The sequence below is a fragment of the Pygocentrus nattereri genome, chromosome 24 (genome assembly GCF_015220715.1).
Source record: "Pygocentrus nattereri isolate fPygNat1 chromosome 24, fPygNat1.pri, whole genome shotgun sequence".
NCBI lineage: Eukaryota > Metazoa > Chordata > Actinopteri > Characiformes > Serrasalmidae > Pygocentrus > Pygocentrus nattereri.
In genome coordinates, this window is record NC_051234.1 from 30,340,641 (window position 1) to 30,360,893 (window position 20,253).

At 42.3% G+C, this 20,253-nt stretch overlaps 1 long non-coding RNA gene across 2 annotated transcripts in view; it reads right to left on the reverse strand.

Moving 5' to 3' along the window:
• Positions 1-9,512, reverse strand: part of LOC108434950 — a 72,093-nt gene extending 62,581 nt beyond the window's left edge. For both annotated transcript variants that reach the window (XR_001858407.2, XR_001858406.1), the window contains exon 1: positions 9,423-9,512. This is a non-coding gene — a long non-coding RNA (uncharacterized LOC108434950). The remainder of the gene's footprint in view (positions 1-9,422) is intronic.
• Between the last annotated feature and the right edge of the window lie 10,741 nt (positions 9,513-20,253).

Below are 20,253 nucleotides of genomic sequence, written 5' to 3' on the forward strand. Positions count from 1 at the left end.
CTGTGGGTCTGAAAGGATGTGTAGCTGATCGAGAAGAACCTCACTGAGAAAAGGAGATGGACACATCAAACAAAGAAGCTGAATGATGGACTGACCACCCCAGAGTCCAGACCTCAACACCACTGGATGGGTTTGATTTCTTCAGAAAATCATCAACCAGCTTCTCAGACTGAGCTTTGGAGGCGTGTCTGCAGGTTCTTAGAGGAGCTGAAAGTGAAGCTGTACAGAAGGCAGGACAAATTAAATACTGTGAGGTTGCATTGAATATGTTCAATTTTTCATTAAATGTGTGTTTGTGCTTTTGAACTAACTTATAAAGGCCATTTTAATGACTTACTTTTTTTAATTAGATAAATTATCGTTGGTCTGTGATTTTTGCATAGTACTATATGTGTTTAGAAAGAGGAAAAAACAATATGCAAATGTCTTTTCACATTCATATAAGATTTGGTGGCTATTTACATTCATGGCATTTGGCTGATCCTCTTATACAGAGCAACTTACAATTTGAGCATTTTTACACAGGTAGGCCAAGGTGATGTTAGGAGTCTTGCCCAAGGACTCTTATTGGTGTAGTGTAGGGTGCTGACCCAGGTGGGGGATTGAACCCCAGTCTACAGTGTAGAAGGCAGAGGTGTTACCCACTACACTAACCAACCACCACTGGTTGTCCAATATTTTTTTAATCATTTTGAATCACCAGCTTTTGAATCATAGCTCCAGCGCTAAGCTGGCAAATGTGATTTTTGACCAAACTAGTGTTTTAATCAGTACTCAGGCTTCACTGCTTTCAGTTCTACACCAAGAAGGGCTGTCCAATGGTAGCAACCCAAGGAAATCAGAAACATCAGAAACAACAACCACCACCACCTCCACATCCAGGCTCCACATCTGGGTCCACCTTTCAACACTGTGGCATGTCACTGACCTTTAGTTCTAAAGAGGACTGTGAGTTTTCCGTCAGTTTCCCAACGTCCCGCAGGAATCACCGTTTCAGTGACCTCCATTTGCTGATGCTTTCTGCTTCTGATGCATTCACAGCCCTTCAGAGGAACACATTCCACACCAACTGACAGGCTGGTATGAAATAAAGGATAATGTCTGGTCGCATTTGAAGAGATTCCAGAACAGTCCACCATCAAAAGGATCTCACTATCTCTTTTTTTTTTTTTTTCGCGGATTTGGCTGTGAAATCTGCCAATGTTGACTCTCACCAGAGGGTGCTTTTCACAGGCCAGAGCCAGCAAAGCAGATTGGCTCAAGCGCTGGGGCTGTTTCAGGAGCTGCGTTAGCTCATGAACATGCACTGTCATCCAGACATTCTAATTCCTCCTGCGTTCTGCAGAACTCTCCGAAAAAAAAGTCAACTTCCGAGGCAAAAGTGGCACTCCTGTCATCCATCCCCCAAAGGGTGACATCCATCAAAGGCTTTTGTGTGACATTTATTACATTTATAACATTATCAAAAGGGCATCCGACAGAGGTCCCTCATGAAGACGGCTTCATAATCGCTCTTATTTCTTGCTGTATTCCGGTGGGTCTAAGATTATTGCGCTGGCTAAAAATTGCTGCGGCCTCATATTGCCTGACCCCAATAGGAGCGAGCGCTAGGCAGTGGCACAGGAACAGAGATGAGAAAGCTATCAGGTGGGATAAAGGTTGGCCTATGTAGGGCAGCCTCAGAGGTTTTTTCAGGCAGTTCAGGTTGTGGATGCTACTTTTTTTTTTTTTTTTTTTTTTGGAGAGCAGATGCTAATTCAAAACCAACTACAGTCCAAATGCATGAGCAGGTCAGACATGCTGGACAGATCACTTCTGCCAATCAGGGTCATTTAGGGCAATCGCATCCCATTTTTTTGCACTGCTAATCTGCAAACACTATGGGTACTCCATTAGTACATCACACCTAAAGATGGAGAACATCACAGCAGAAGAAAGTTTGAAGGGTTTTGCTGAAAGTCCACACATCTAGAGCTGCTACATGGCTCTTAAAGCACCGTGTTTGTGTCTGGTAATGGATTCCCAAAATTAGCTTTAAAACATTATCTATGGTTCAATTTATATTAACAGAAGTGTAGCCTGTGCATCATACACCCAATTCCTGGTACAGCCACAGTTCTGTTTCTGGTTTTGTACTGTTGTATAAGTGACGTGAGCGGGAATTACTACAACCCGCAGGAATAGTCTCAGATATTAGCAGAGAGATCGAAATGGAATTTGAAAACTGAAACATTGTCATTGTGTTTGAGCAGCAATGCTCCATCTAGACTGCCATGTTATGCTTCGAGTCTATTTTTTTGCCACTTGCTGCAAGTGGCAAGCCACCAGAAGCATGCAGAGACTACTCCAGCCACATTTTTCACTCACGAGTCACAAGAAAACCAAACCATCTTAGACATGTTCAGCCTCACTGCTTCTGGTTTGAAACCAGCATTCGCAGAAAATGTGCAATCAAAATCAAGATAAATGAGTAAAGCACTGTGAATATGAAATCAGTGTATTCACAACATTGTAAAGTCTTTAGTAGTCCAGGAAAAAAAACCCAAAAAGATATCACTTTTTATCAGACTGCGAACTAATATGCGCATATAAAAACATGATTTCACCTCAGAACATTAATCGAACCTAAAATCATCAGGTAGGCTAATCAAATTTGATTACAAGCCAATATTACACACACCATAAAATGGCTGTTTAAAAAAGTAGGACCCCAAAAAAGACCAAGAAACCCAAAGCACGTCAATTCAGAACAGAGCTTTAATCTGTCTGATCCCAACCTGACATACAGCATCATGGTTTGACCAGACCTGCCCAAGTCGAGCACAATTCTGTCCAAAAACTGACCCAAACCAGTCCATCATTCAAAGCAACGACAATAGCCTTCATTAGATCACAGATACATCTAAAACAATATAAAATAACACACAATAATCAGCTTAAATCTGGCATCTTGCCAAAGCTTTTTAACAACATCTCAAAGTTCTTAGTTTGGATAAACTTTCAGTAATGTACACTGTGGATATAGCAAGATATTAGCTTTCAGCTGTTTAATATTAGACTTTATTTCTTTGCACAGAAATAAAATCTTTAATGAACTTAAAATTATTACATATGAAGTGGTGCTATACACATAACATATTGAACATGCATCATAAAAATACATTTGAACTAACCATAAACTAAAGAACATCCTTCAGGCTGTACTAATGTGTTTTTTCCTGAATCGATTCACATTTTATTTCTGGTGCGTTCATTTTTTCACAGACTGCTGTGCTAAATTCTGTCGACAGCACAAGCAGGTGACTCCAGCATGGTCATTAAAACTGTTTTAATGTGATGAATGCAGGGAGGAAGGATAAAAGGAAGGCGTAAAACTGACGCAGGAGGAAATGCAGGGAACAGACTGTTAAATATGTTAGGTGGAATGTGAAAAAAACCCACCTGAACTTGATCGAAAAGGTAGGAAAAAATAGTTCAAGTTCTAGTCAAGAAGGCTGCATGATGCATATACTAAATACTGAGTGATTTCACTGTAAAGTTAACTGGCAGCCCAGCGTCCCTCTCCGATGCCCCCCTACATTATATGGCTATATTATTGATGAAAACTCAAAGACTGGATTGGATCAGTATCAGCCGATATGCAATATTAAAGTAAGATTGGATCAGGGCCAAAAAAAACAGACCTGCTACTTACGTTAAAAGACAGAAATGCTATTGGTCAAATAAGGCCAGCACAGGCTTCCTCAGAGGCCTGTGAAGCTCCACCGCATCTATTCAAACTGCCACTCACGCAACGTCATTAGACAGCCGAACACTTTTGGAGGAGAACACTAATCGCCAGCTCTGTTATGTCAGCTAACAGATGCCTGCGCTGAACAGCATTGGGCTGAGTGATTGGGGGGGGGGGGGGGGGGGTCCTTGCCACCCAGAAAGTAAAAGACAGGCCAACTGTGCTCTCGGACTCCTGGCCACGGATGACCGTAGCATCACCAGGGACCGAGCAGCAGATTGCTGCTTTTTCCATACAGCAAAAGTTTGGTTGCTGTCAAGTTTACAAGCCCTCTACAGAGACTTCTACAACACACTTCTGCACATTTTAATGCACACCTACTATTTATCTACTGAATGTAACATTTTGGAAATTAAATAGAACCAAATGCATGGCCAGAACAAAAGTTACGGCACATATATTTTATGTTTGTTTTTTCACAATATTTGAAACTGACCAGGGGTACTCAAACTTTTGCATACAGCCGCATATCAGTTATGGACACTGGAGGAAAAACAACCTGTTTAACTGTAACAGAGGTCAGGTAAAAATGAATTCTCACTGATTTTGGTGAAAAACCCCACACAATTATAAGTGCACCTCTGAAAAAATGTCATCCACGAAAAATGTTCGATGTTAGCTTTTTAAATCAGACACACTCATTTTCATGTGTACACTCGGAGTGTGTACCCCCACTATCATGTGCACTCACATTTAACATACAGGGAAAATTTTAACTCCATAAAATGTGGCCAGTGCAAAATTTATGGCCCATTTTAAATTTTCTTTATACTTTCCTTTTTAAATTTTGTGTTAAACTCCGCAAATACACAGAAATTGTGCATGAAATTTGCTAAAAATGCCACAAATTTTCAAAATAAATCCAGAAATTCAACAAAATGGAATTTTACCAGGGTTGTTCAAATTTTTGCATGCGATGATATACGTTAGGGTGCCGTAACAAAACTCAAATAAGGCAAATTATTGGAAACTCATTATTTTCCTTTAAAAATATCCAACATATTTATCACTTCTATACACACTTTGTCATAAGTCTGCAGCATGTGCACCACCGGCGACCAATTAAACCCATTATCTCACCCGACCGACAGTCACTGTGTTCCGCAGAGCGTAAATCATATTACTAATATCATCACAGAAAGTAATAGAGCGCGTGGCTGCTGCTTCACTCATATTTGACATTAAACAGATGGAAACACCATCATAAAAAGCAAACTGTGGTGCTAAAGAAAGCTCTATAAAACAAATAATGGGCTCCTCAGTCTTCCTGATGGCTCCATTACCCCAACTTTCTATTAGAGCAAGAGACAGCGAGCATAGCCAGGACTATATTTGAAATGTGCAGAGGGCACCTCAGGCATAAGCTACTTGCCTCTCCTTCAACAATCACCTTTGTTGACGATGAGAGTCAATGTTAAACACTAGGTTCACAAAGGCGCGTGTACAATTTAACTAAGCAAGGAATAACAAGTCGCTAGCGAGTCCTGGTGTTCCACGTGCCTTATAAACGGCATAACCTTGAATTTTAAATATTCCCAATTCCTGCATGTTAACATTTAGAGGTCATTTCACACCTGCGCTTGCGTCCGACATCAGTCCGGTCTGCTTCGTTTCTCAGGTATGCCAGGTCTCATTTTCCTTTTTTAACGTTTGGCAGTCAACTTTCACAAACCTCAACAACCAGCTCTTTCAGCTTGAGGCCTGTGGACAGATTGGGCGGAATTAGCTCTCCTCCTTCTTTTTATTAAAATGGTTCGGCTGATTTGTTGTGTTGGCAAATAGTGATGCTAAGTGACATTGAACAGTTGGTCAAATTAATCAAGCGAGCAAATGAGATATTGATTTCTCATTAAAAGAGAAAACTACATTATTTCACTCAGCCTTCGTGGATTTAATCCGGCGTGAAAAGGGGAGGGGGTCCTCCACTGAGGTTCCCAAAACAGCCTCTTGCATTGTTTTCTTATTAAGACATTGGATTTCGCTGCTGTCAGAAGAAAAACTCGTATCTCCATTTTTGACGTTTTTCAGTTTTCGACATAATTTGAAAATACGTGTTACGCTTTACATTGTGTGCAAATTTTATGATGAATGGACCAAAAGAAACAGCCCAAAGTGACTTGGAAATATGTCTGGTTCCATTGATTTACATTAAAATAAATGCGGTTTTTTCCTTCTCCTGTAAAGTTACAATTTTGGAGATACAAGGTTTTCTTCCGACAACAGTGATATGACAGAAAGCTCATCAGGACACCATCCACATTTCTGACTTCAATATGCTACATGAGCAGAGGTGGGTAGCTTTTGGTGATTGCTGGTTGGCTAAAGCTCTTTGATGGTCAGTGGATAGATTCCTGCTGGTCTAAAATGGTCAAAGTGGTTAACCAATGGGATTAGGCCAGGGGTCGCAACCCAAATGTTATGAAGAGCCGTTTTGTCCTTTCAACACAAATCAAACCACCTTGAGAGCCACAACATCTATCCATCCATTCTCTAAGCCGCTTCTCTGTCAGGGTGCCGGAGCCTATCCCAGCAGTCTTCGGGCGGAAGGCAGGGGAAGGATGGACAGGTTGCCAGTCCATCACAGGGCAGACAGACAGACACAGACAGTCACTCACACACTCACACCTAGGGGCAATGTAGCACGTCCAATTGGCCTGACTGCATGTCTTTGGACTGTGGGAGGAAACCGGAGAACCCGGAGGAAACCCACGCAGACACGGGGAGAACATGCAGACTCCACACAGAGAGGACCCCGGTCACCCGGCCGGGGAATCGAACCCAGGCCCTCCTTGCTGTGAGGCAACGGCGCTACCCACCACGCCACCGTGCGGACACAACATTTTGTGTCCATTTTACTGAAGTACTGTTTTACCATCTTGGCTGTAGATATGTCTCAGTATGTGTTGGTGTAGACTGAAAAATATTAAGCTTTAGCTCAGCTATTCTCACATCTCCAGCAGGAAACTTTTCCAAAAAAGTAGAAAAATTTCTTATATTTTTTGAGGCTTTTCATTCACCAGCTTCTTGTTCAAATCCCCCCATTCCACCTTAAATGCTGCCTGAGATGCTAGAATGTAACTGTTGCGCCATTTAACGTGGAACAGGAAAATTTGAGCAAGAAGCTGTCAAACCAGAAGCAGCCTTGTGACTTTAGTCTTTGACAGTTTCTCATTGCAGATAAATCAATTAAACATAAATAAGTGCCAAATTATCGATGTCCATCTTAAATCTCTCTCTCTGCCGTTTCATTAGATACTAGCTGGGTGAGACGGTTGTCTGTGTTGCTATGGTGACCAGCCGTCTGCGCTGATCTTCAGGGTTAAAGGGTGAATCAGCAGTTCTACATTAACTCCAGCGTTTAAGACCGTTTAATGTTAAACTGTGTTGAAGGATCAGCAGAGCTTTATTTTACTGTAGAGGAGGATTATTTTATTATTACCTACTGATCTGATTCAGCTGTGGGCCCTCACATAAAATGGACATGATGAATGAGACAATTGATTTACAGTAGTAGAAGGTTTTTGGCCTGAAGCATAATATTTTAAATATACTCATGTCCGTGAGGTCCATGCAGGGCACTGAAAGACAAAAAAAAGCACCCCACCTGTCTCTGCTAACCCAGGATTACATGCTCAAGCTGTGATTCGTCATACGAAAAACATGAGGAGCTGCTTATTTATCACAGAAGGAAGACGTCACACTACTGCAGAAAGCAAACTGCGCTGGTGTTTACTTCAGCCATACTTGTTCAATATGCTTCAAGGCTTCATTGGCACCACAGATACCACAAACAAAACAAGGGCCTAAAAATGACCAGAGCAGTCCAGAAGGCTGTTTGAAGAAATATTTACCATCAGGTAATGTCAACTGACCCCACCCTGGAGAACGAGACTAATTTACAAAGCAGGATTTCTTAGACAAGGTAACAAACCCGAAGTTGAGGTCTGTCCCCTAGGAATGCTCTTTAATCCTGATTCATGAGACAGACCCCAGATTATGAGGAGACTGGCCACTTCCTATTTCCCTGTTATATCAAAAACAGGACTGTACAACGGCAGAGGGCGCCTGCAAGCGAGTCCTCGTTTTTAATCCCACAAACGGGGAAATTCCACCTCCGCATTTAACCCATCCGTGAAGTGAAACACCACATACACACTAGTGAATACACACATACTAGGGGGCAGTGAGCAGCCCAATCCATGGCGCCCGGGGAGCAATTGGGGGTTAGGTGTCTTGCTCAAGGACACCTCAGTAATGGACTGTCGGCACTGGGGATCAAACCGGCAACATTCCGGTCACAGGGCCAGTTCCCTAACCTCCAGCCCACGACTGCCCCCAATGGGGGTGAATGGAAATGGAATGAAACGTTAAAATAGTTTCTAATCACTCGTGCAGAACGTTTCTTTACTTTTAGAAGGTAAAAGGACCTTTTTCACTAACAAAGGAAAGAAAAACACTGATATATTTTCTTTTTTCTACAGCAAACGGGTTTGGGGCAGCAGGACACTAACATTACTGCTACTGAGTGCTGATTGGATGGCAAGCGGAGCAGCTAATTGGCCGTTTGTGCTCACTGACATCATTAAAAATATAACAGCGGTGTTAAACTGTTTCATGCTGTTCTGGAAATGAATGCATTCTTTTACATTATAAATGTTTAAGCATTTATAAACTATGATTTTGCTCAAACGCTCCATGTCAACCCATTCATTTTGGAGAGAACCGGGAGCGCCCTCTAGTGTTTGAGAAAACCTAGAGAGAACTTTGTATAAGTTCTCTGCTAGTTGGTCAGGCTGGTAGATCAGCTAAACAATTAAACTCAAAGAAACGAACACCCTGTGCTTCTACCAGCTTAACCAGCACATACTGGCCAACACTCCCTTTTCAGCAGGGTTACAGTAACTCAAGATCCGAGTACTTTAACATCAAAACAGATTTGTTTATGAAGCACATTTGTGAGGAAACCAATCTCTCCTGTTTTGTGATTGACTTTTGAGGTCAACTGCTTTATTTTAGACCATAATAAGGTCAATCGAGAAGAACGGAGCTGTTAATAGGCCTGAGAACAGATCTCAGTTCATAAGCAGAAACATGCTGGATATGCCAACATCTTCTTTTTTATGATGAACTGAAAGCAAGTGTTTCTGTTGGTTCTCTGTGAACCTCTGATACTAGACACATCTGATGGTTTTCTCACAGGATCTAAAGGACACTACTGGTCTCTAAAGGTAGCCATTAAGACATTGTCCATTAGGAAGCAAAAACATCACGTGATGGGCTTCTTCAGCTGCGTTCTTCAGGAAAGGTGCTTTTGCTTTTGTCTGAGAAGCAACACTGGGCCTCATTCACCAGTATCGTCCTGTTTTTTTCTTATATTTTACTGTGAGAAAGGTCCTGAAAGTGTTCATGGTGTGTTCTTAAACTGCAAAACTGTTCACACCTTTGTGCTCTTGAGTGCAGATTTGGTTCTTCCCACATAAGAGAACATTGGTCAGAATCATCAAAGAAACGGAATAAGTGGGTTTTAAGAAGAAATGTCTTCTTAAGAGCAGTTGGTGAATGAGGCCCAATATTTTTACTTGAAATAGGGGTCAACTTTTTTCTGTTCATGCAACCACAAAATTTAACCTACCTTCATCTCCACTTCGGGTAAACAGAGCTCTGCTGGTGTCCTGTGACCTGAAACGTGCTATAAAACATACAGGGCAGCTGTGATGATGTCTCACACACACAAACCCGAAAAACACCAGCATGGCGTGCAATTAATCACATGATGAGCCTCTGCAGAAGGAAAGAAACAGCTTGCCCCCTAGTGGAGGAACCATGGCATTACAGCTTACAATAAGAGAATAATCCATATAAGCCTGTGCATACTGTATAAATGCATAACTGATAACACAATTGATTGGATTTGGATTTCACCTTCATCTCAGAAACCATGTTTCCCCCAGAGTACTCAGCCACACACACACACACACACACACACAAGCCAAAACAGTGTCCTTGACAGGGTCATGGCTTACTCTCTCCATGTTTAAATGCTAAATATGCAGGTAAAGGCCAGCACCTGAATCTCAATCAGCGCAGCAGATTTAAGATTTCTCCTGCATCCAGCAGCAGCATCTCAGGATTCTGGAGCATAGACAGCAGCAGCTGCCAAGAGTGATGGATGAAGCTGTGCTGCGGCCCTGTCACATGACTACCACACTCGAGTGATGGGCCTAATAGATCCAGACAAAGTCCTGATGACTTCTGTTTACAACAGCCGTGAACACCTCTCCCCGGTGTATAAATATTCAGCACGGTATTTCACTCCATAGCCCTGAACTCAGCATACATACTGAATTAATTATAGCATGTATACGTTCTCATTCATTCACTCAACTCTCTCTCTCTCTCTCTCTCTCTCTCTCAGTCTGTCTCTCCATACATACACAAAAGTATTGGGACACACCTCTCAATTATTGAATTCTGGTGTTCCATTCAGTTCTATTGCTACAGGTGTATGAAGTCAAGCACTGAGCCATGCAGACTGTCTTGCAAACATTTGTGAAAGAATGGGTCTGAAGACCTCACTGAAATTCATAGGATGCCACTGTTGTGAGGTCAGTTTGTGAAATTTCACAAAATATAACATAAGCAACTGTGAGTGGTATTATTGAAAAGGGGAAGCGTTTAGGAACCACAGCGACCATCTAAAGTTACAGAGCGGCTCGCTGAGTGCTGAGCAGCATAGCGCATAAAAGTCACTAACACTCTGCTGATCAATAATTGCAGAGTTCAAACCTCCTCTGACATCAACGTCAGCCAAAAACTGGGTTTCCATGGCCAAGCAAGCCTTACATCTCCAAGCACAATGCCAATTGTCAAAGGAGTGGTGTAAAGCGCTGCCACTGGACTCTGGAGCAGAGGAAACATATTCTGTGGAGTGATCAATCAGCTTCTCAATCTGTTGGTCTGATGGACAAGCCTGGGTTTGGTGAATGCCAGGAAAATGTTACTTGCCTTACTGCACTGTGCCAGCTATAAAGTTTGGTGGAGGAGGGATAATGATATGGGGCTGTTTTTCAGGGGTTGGCCTAGAACCCTTAGTTCCAGTGAAAGGAAATCTTAAAGCTTCAGCACCAAGACATTCTGGACAATTGTACACTTCCAGCTTTGTGGGAACAGTTTGGGGAAGAACCTTTTCTGTTTCAGCATGACTGAGCCCCAGAGCACAAAGCAATGTCCATAAAGACATGGCTTGGTGACCTCAACCCCATCGAACACCTTTGGGATGAACTAGAATGGACATTGCGAGTCAGGCCCTTTCGTCCAACATCAGTGTCTGACCTCACAAGTGCTCTTCTGGATGAATGAGCAAAATTCCCACAGACTCTCTCTAACCACTGTCTTGTATGAAGCTTCCCAGACGAATGGAAGCTGTTATGGTTGCAAAGAGGGACCAACTCCACATTAATGCCTATGGATTTCGAGTGGGATGGCATAAAAGCTCCTGTAAATGTAATGTGTAGGTGTCCCATAACTTTTGTTCATACAGTGTACATACCATCCAGTGCCTAGTTACGTAATTAGGTAAATAATAATATGCATTTTAAAACTGTACTATGTATGTTTTGGGGATTTGGAGACCTCTCTGGTGGAAATGTGTAATTGCACATAAAGTGAGGAAGGATGTTTTGTAACTGTAACATGGGTTGTACTTCAGTCCCCTTCCCTGAGTGGATGAATCTAATGATTGCTTGCATGTCAAAAGAGAACTCAGTCAGAAGGACATCTTCTGAGGATGTGAGGGAATTCTCTACTACTGTCATCGTATCTTCATCAGCGTAATGTTTATTTTGAGATTATTTGAGGCCTAAACATCGAGCAGGACCTTCTTTTTGAGTCTGTGTGTGACATTAATACATTAAGGCGTATGACATGGTGTGAAAAACTGCCAATCTGATGCCTTTGACTTTAAAATGATTATTTCAGGCTTTACAGGGCGACTGACAGCAGCTCACACGCACCATAATTAGGTGTGCCTTGCATAGCGTTGCTTTAAAGTGTGTAAGTGATGGAGAAAAAGTGGTACATGGTAAAAAGCCTCCAAAACAGTTTTAATGTGAACTTAATGTGGATGACTTGTAAAAATAAAAAATTAACCATATGTATGTGTATACATGAAATATAAATAAATTAAACATGTATATGTTTATATACAGCGGTGATGACCACAGGGTGCACAGCCAACCAAGAGCTAGCATGCTGGGTAGAGGTTCATGGAAGTCATGCATACCTGTAGTGTAACATAACATTCTGACCACCTCCTTGTTTCTGCCCTCATTGTCCACTTTATCAGCTCCACTTACTGTATAGCTGCACTCTGTAGTTCTACAGTTACAGACTGTAGTCCATCTGTTTCTCTGATACTCTGTTACCCTGTTCTTCAGTGGTCAGGACCCCCATGGACCCTCACAGAGCAGGTACTGTTTGGGTGGTGGATCATTCTCAGCACTGCAGTAACGCTGATGTGGTGGTGGTGTGTTAGTGTGTTTGAGTGGGTGAGTGTTTTTAAACACTGTGTCCACTCACTGTCCACTCTATTAGACACTCCTACCTTGTCGGTCCACCTTGTAGATGTAAAGTCAGAGACGACAGCTCATCTGCTGCTGCACAGTTTGTGTTGGTCATCCTCTAGTCCTTCATCAGTGGTCACAGGACGCTGCCCACAGGACGCTGCCCACAGGACGCTGCCCACAGGACGCTGCCCACAGGACGCTGCTGGCTGGATATTTTTGGTTGGTGGACTATTCTCAGTCCAGCACCACTCAGATGAGCACAACACACACTAACACACCACCACGACATAAGTAATATGCAAAAGTTATAACACCCTGGTTAAATTGCTTACGTTTTTCAGCTAATGCTATTGCTGGGTTTAACATTTTGGGACAGAATTGAAAATAATATAATAATATAAAATGTCCCATATGTTTTGTACAGGCCACATTTTAGTTTATTTTGTGTTGTTTGTTCTCCAATATGTTGACGTCAGGCAATAAAGAGTAATCATGCACTAAAATGTGCAGACGTGTTTGTTCTCTGTAGAGAATGTGTTTTCCAAGTGACTTATTTTCTCTTAGAAAAAAATCAGCAACACTACATGTACATACACATTGAGTGCACCACCCTGTTAAGGGCAGTTGGTGTCAAATTACGTAAAAATTGAAAAATAAGTTTTGACCAGACAGAAAGGATATGTAGTTCCACATTCTGTCCACTAGGGGGCTGACAAAGTACATCATATAAACAGCGTGAAACGGCAGGACCGGCGCAGTCCTCTCAGTGAATGCATGTTAGCTTAGCATGACAACCTCATGGAATTTAGCTGATATTGATTACAGTGTTAATGTCACATTCATACAAGAGAAAGGAGAGGAGGAAAAAAGCCTAACCTGCACAACTCCTGATGCATTTAGTGCACTGTTTAGCTGTAGAAGCCCCAGGTTCATCACCTCATTGGTGCACTATATAGACCTCTGCTGTACGGCTTCAAAGGTGGCTTGAGATGAACTAAATCTGAAAATAAGTTAACGCAGCCTTTACAGAAAACATGTTTCCACTGTTGCATGTATATAATATAGCAAACTCAACAAATACATGGAAATTGTGATAATGTGTTAACCCCTAAATGGCCAGGGCCTAAAGTTTTATTACACATTACATCTATAACCTAAGAATAGCTCAGCCAGTTAAAGACTCCGTTAAAGTCTCTATAGTTACTGAATGAGAAGCTTAGGTATGTAATAAACCTGGGATTTTAAAAAGCGAATTTATTTTCACTGAGAAAATCAACAAAACAGTCGCTTGACCAGGAGTATTCTAACTTCTGGGTATGACTGTATGGCTTGGAGGCCCTGGACAGTAAAGTTCTTTTATATTTCACTCTTTATGAGTAAGAGCACAAGTAAACGACTGCCCACCTGTCCGGCCGGACACTGAAGGACGACTGACTGTCGAGCTCTCCTGCTACTCGCTACAGACCAGCTGCCCACGCCCCAGCTACTGCCACCTGCCTTGGACTAGCTGCCCACCCTACATTGAAGTTCTCATGGACTCCTGGCTGTTACTACTACTAATACTACTGCTATTAATATTAGTAGTATAATCACTTGTAGGTAGTCTGACCCCCTGGTGAGCCTGGTTCCTCCCAAGGTTTCTTCCTCAGCTCTGAGGGAGGTTCTCCTTGCCACTGTCGCCCCTGGCTTGCTCACCTGGGGGTTTTACATTGTTAAAACTTTGTCTTTTCCTGGAATTCTGTTACTTAAAAAGTGCTACAAGTAAATTTGGCTTCACTTGACTTGGATAGAGCTGGCTTTCCACAGAGGTGTATAGCCATGGCCAGATTAACCACATAAGCTATAAAAGCCCCAGCCTATGAGTCGATGAGGTGGTGCTGCATTGGGGGCCGGAGTGCAATCATATATCTAAAGCAGGGGAGATGAAGTGTTGGGGGGGCCATTCTCACTCCAAGATCATTCTGATACCTCTTCATCCCACCAGCATGACTCATGATACGTTCCTCAGCTCAACTGCTGAGTTAAAACTTCCGTTTGGTCTAACTTTGTCTCCTCATCATCAGCTCCAGTACTATAAGACTTTGCTACCCTACTACCACGTTATGTTTCCATATATCAAACCTTTATTTGATTAGTAAGTGGCACTGAATGTTTATAAGACATTTGCACATTATCAGTTCCAAGAAAATGCAAATGAAGACTGACTGATGTTCTTCTCTTATTGGAGAGCTTTTCTGGCTTGCCAATCATGCTGTGACTCTCCTGGTTTAAAACTGGCCATCAGTGGACATCAAGTGAGTTTTCTCTCATAGGAGTGATGAGTGAGCTGGTTTGAGTATAAGGGGTCTGCGGAGTTGATGTTGGGACAAAACCTTGTATCTCCATTTTTTCAGTTTGTTTATTTGTTGATTTTTACATTTTATATATATATAAATGGCCTTTATAATGTGTGCAGATTTCATGAAGGATGGACCAAAATAAATGGCCAGAAATAACCTTTAAAAAATCTGGTTCCATTCACTTGTATTGAAAGTAATGTATGTTTTTTCCTTCTCCTGCAAAGCTGCCGTTTTGGAGATATGAGGTTCTGTTCCGACAGCAGCGATATATGTAAAACATGCAGAGCGGTGGTGTTATCCACTACATTATATAACCTAGTGTCATTCTGCTATCCTAGATTGATGTTTGACATATAATATATATTAAACAGTGAATGAAATAATGCACTTAATTATGTTCTGTTACTAAATAACCCGTCTCTCCACTGGCTGCCCAATGCTACCTTATTTTTTTCATGGAAGGTATAGAAGGGCAGCCAAAATGAATTGTTTTGGTGAGCTATACTCACGTTCTTTACTTTAATGCAAAAGTGGTTAAGGCTATTTTCATTTACTGTAAATAGACAGTGCATTTTTTTTTATTTTATTTTGCCTTTGTTTAACCAGGATAGTCACACTGAGATTACAAAATCTCTTTTTTAAAGTGAACTTTGGCTTCAAAACAGCGCACAACCAGTAAGACTTAACTCCAAATGATCACTGTCAATCAAATTAATGATAGGAGCAAATATGATGGTGCAATTCTTTAACAGCTATCTTAAAATCAGTGAGATGACATCTTCCATTTTAAATGCTTCTGCAGATCATTAAAAGCAGATGGACGACCTGCCATATTCAAACTGTACAATCAGAACATCCAGCTGAAAATAACTGCTGGAAGATAAATTGCACTGAGACTTGTTTATTGATAAGAATGCAGACAAATATGAAGGAAGCTGACCAGTTACTGCTTCGTAGACACAAATAATCCAATGTATTTGCCTTTGGATTTGATGGAAGCCAACCAGTCATTTCATGGAGATATCACAGTGAGTAGAATATCTTGTACCTGTCCAGTTGATGCTTTGAGACGTGCCTTTATAAAATTCCCCTGTGTTTTTGCCTGTTGAGTAAAGCCAGAGCTGTTCCCAGAATAAAATCCAACTTTAGCTTTAGTTACTTTATCATTTGTTAGACACGCAATTTACAAGGTAGATTATCTTCAAAAATAAAACCCAAATATTTATAAGATGAAACTAATGAGGTTTTGCTCCAACGGCAACAACGTGCTAATGACTATCATTTGTATAATCAGTTGGAATTAATGTTTTAATCTGTGCAACAGTGAAAGTGAGAATCTCCCAGCAACCTGGAAATCTCATTCCAGTTACCAGTCATTGTTTTTGTACAGCATATATAATCTTAATCTTTTGTAGCCTATGGCCACAAATTGCTTCATCCAGGCCTGCATGTAGCGAGCCATGATAAAGTTCATAAAAACACTCAGCATCAGAATATCAGACTTCTCCAGGGGTCGACAGAACAAACAAAATCAAACCACCTCGGAAGCCATTTTTCCATCTTGGCTGTAAATGTGTCTCAATATGTGCTGATGTCTTAGCATAAATATAACGATAAAAACGGATATATAATATAAATGAAAGCAGAGATTTATTTCGCTTTGCTTTAAGCTTTAGCGCAGCTATAAGTGATTAAGAGATACTTTTTTGATCCCACAAACGGGGAAATTCCACCTCCGCATTTAACCCATCCGTGAAGTGAAACACCACACACACACTAGTGAACACACACACTAGGGGGCAGTGAGCACACACTTGCCCGGAGCGGTGGGCAGCCCTATCCACGGCACCCGGGGAGCAGTTGGGGGTTAGGTGTCTTGCTCAAGGACACCTCAGTCATGGACTGTCGGCCCTGGGGATCAAACCGGCGACCTTCCGGTCACAGGGCCAGATCCCTAACCTCCAGCCCACGACTGCCCCAGCCGCTTTGCTTGCATCTCTGGCAGGAAACTTTTCCACAAAAGTAAAACGGTTTCTTGTAAAATGTCTCTAAACGTTTGACTTTGTTCGTTGCTTCTCATTCTCCAGCTTCTAGTTTAAATGTTTTCCGTTCCACCTTAAATGGTTCTTTGAGAAAGGCACGATTCTTAATTCATTTGACAGTTTTTTGCAGATGAAACATATCAGGAAACCAGCTGGAGTGATTATAAAAGCAAGTAAGTCCATTCAAAACGATGTTTGTAAATCTTTCTCTGCCGTTTCTTTAGCTGCTAGCTAGGCATGATTGTTGTCTGTGTTGCTATGGTGACCAGCCGTCAGCGCTGATCTTCAGGGTTAAAGGGTGAATCAGCAGTTCCACCTTAACTCCAGCGTTTAAGACCATTTACTGTTAAACTGAGTTGAACGATCAGCAGAGCTTTATTTTACTGTAAAATAATGTATTTTAGTTTTACCTACAAATGTAATTCTGCTGGAGTCGGAATAGAGCAGTAAAGGAGCTGCATGTTTCTGACTCCTGGACTACACACGTCAAAAGAAGCATAGGCTGCTGTTTCCACCTAACTGATTGGCACTGATGTGTAACTTGGCAAGATAATTACAAGGATTGAATTAAAGAGCTCAAAAGTGGCTAAATGTAACAATAATTAATTTTTAAAAAGTAGTTTAAATGTTTCCTGTAGCACAAACGAGAATTTGCCCATCATCTCTGCAGAGTTAAGTGCTGTTAAGAAATTACACTTGAACAGGGACAGATACTTACACACTTGAAAGGGGCCACAAGGGGGACCATCCAAGTGAAGGGTGTATAATGACATGAAAGAGCCCATTCCCAGGCATAGAAATGAAGAGAGAGAGAGAGAGAGAGAGAGAGAGAGAGAGAGAGAGAGCGAGAGAGAGAGAGAGCGAGAGAGAGAGAGCGAGAGAGCGAGAGAGAGCGAGAGAGAGAGAGCGAGAGAGCGAGAGAGAGAGAGAGCGAGAGAGAGAGAGCGAGAGAGCGAGAGAGAGCGAGAGAGAGAGAGAGAGAGAGAGAGAGAGAGAGAGAGAGAGAAAGAGAGAGAGAAAGAGAGAGAGAGAGAGAGAGAGAGAGAGAAAGAGAGAGAGAGAGAGAGAGAGAGAGAGAGAGAGAGAGAGAGAGAGAGAGAAAGAGAGAGAGAGAGAGAGAGAGAGAGAGAGAGTATAGCTACACTAAGTACCCAGTTTATAAGGTACACCTATCTTTTACCAACACTCACTGGCCATTTTATTAGAAACACCTACTGTACAGATGCATATTGAAGGTATACAATTACTGACTGTAGCCCATCTATTGCTGTACAATTTATGAGCTTCCTCAACCTCACTCAGAATGGAAAGAGACCACTGTAGACCACCACTAACCAGGTGGTGGACCACTCATACAGTAAGTGTACAGTTAGAGGCTATATCTGACCATGCACTGTTTGCATTAGTCATCCTCTAGCCCAGAGCTCTACAAGCTTTTCTTCAGGGCCCACTGGTCCATGTTTTTGCTCACATTGGTCCATGTTTTGCAACTCGCATTGCATAAAGATGAAGCAAAAATGTGGACCATCCAGAGGGCCTTGAGAACTGGTTTGAAGATCTCTGCTCAATTTTGCCAGTTTTCTGACCACAGGACCACTGTGTGCTGGATAAATTTGGTGGGTGGCCTACTCTCAGCCCAGCAGTGACAGTAAAGGGGTTTAAAAGTCCAGCACCACCACTGTACCAGATACATGTGACATGAACTGCCATGACCACAACCAAGCTGGTGTCATTGCTGGTGGGACCACTATGGTAAGTGGTCATATGGTGGGCTCTTTTTACTAATGGACTGGGTAGAGGTGGGACTGATAAATTGTGTGGCAACAGTAAAAAGTGTAAACCTGCGAAGTGCCCCTATATGAAAGGTGATTTATGATAAAATAGCCAACGAATGCAGATACAGGTACTTAATAAACTGACAGTTCAATGTATTTATGTGGTAACTGGCATCATATGATTATAACACACCTGATTCAGCCAACAAATGGCTCTCTCACAGCTGGGTTAGGACGCCTTTTGGTTAGCAGCTGAAGCTACTTATCCTACAATCCTCTCCACTGCCCCCCTTCTGTGCCCAGTACAGCCCCCAATGCCTGCTGGCTGAAGTCCCATGGAGATTACATCACCAGGAGTGTCAGCTCTCCAGCAGGCAGAGAACCAGCCTCCACAACCGGTCTCAACTGCCAGTTGGTTCCCGGTACTTTACCAAGAATTATCACGGACCTTAAACTTTCCAGGGAGGGTTTACTCTGAGAAACACTTCAGAGAAACAGTTTCTTCCTACAGCTGCCTCTGTTCCAAACGGCTCAACCGTGGCTAGTGGCTCCTACAGACGTGCTTAGAGGTTGCACAATTTCAGAAACCAGCCTACTACCACCTAGTTATACAACCCCAATTCCAATGAAGTTGGGACGTTGTGTAAAACATAAATAAAAACAGAATACGATGATTTGCAAATCCTTTTCAATCTATATTCAATTGAATTCACTACAAAGACGAGATATTTAATGTTCAAACGGATAAACTTTATTGTTTTTTGCAAATATTCACACACTTTGAATTTGATGCCTGCAACACGTTCCAAAGAAGTTGGGACAGGGGCAACAAAAGACTGGGAAAGTTAAGGAATACTCAATAAACACCTGTTTGGAACATTCCACAGGTGAGCAGGGTAATTGGAAACAGGTGGGTGTCATGATTGGGTATAAAGGGAGCATCCCTGAAAGGCTCAGTCGCTCACAAGCAGGGACGGGGCGAGGTTCACCACTCTGTGAACACTGTTGAGAACAATGTTTCTCACCGTGCGATTGCAAGGAATTTAGGGATTTCATCATCTACTGTCCATAATATCATCAAAAGATTCAGAGAATCTGGAGAAATCTGGCAAGGCAGAAAACCAACAGTGAATGCCCGTGACCTTCGATCCCTCAGACGGCACTGCATTAAAAACCCACATCATTCTGTAACGGATATTCCCACATGGGCTCAGGAACACTTCAGCAAACCACTGTCAGTGAACCCAGTTTGTCGCTCCATCTACAAGTGCAAGTTAAAACTCTGCCATGCAAAGCTAAAGCCACATATCAACAACACCCAGAAACGCCGCCGGCTTCTCTGGGCCGAGCTCATCTGAGATGGACTGACGCAGAGTGGAAAAGTGTCCTGTGGTCTGACGCGTCCACATTTCACACTGTTTTTGGAAATCATGGATGTCGTGTCCTCCGGGCCAAAGAGGAAAAGGACTGTCCGGATTGTTTTCAGTGCAAAGTTCAAAAGCCAGCATCTCTGATGGTGTGGGGGGGGTGTTAGTGCCCATGGCAGGGGTAACCTGCACATCTGTGAAGGCCCATTAATGCTGAAAGGTCCATACAGGTTTTGGAGCAACATCTGCTGCCATCCAAGCAGCGTCTTTTTCACGGACGTCCTGCTTATTTCAGCAAGACGATGCCGAGCCACATTCTGCACGTGTTACAACAGTGTGGCTTCGTAGTAAAAGAGTGCGGGTACTAGACTGGCCT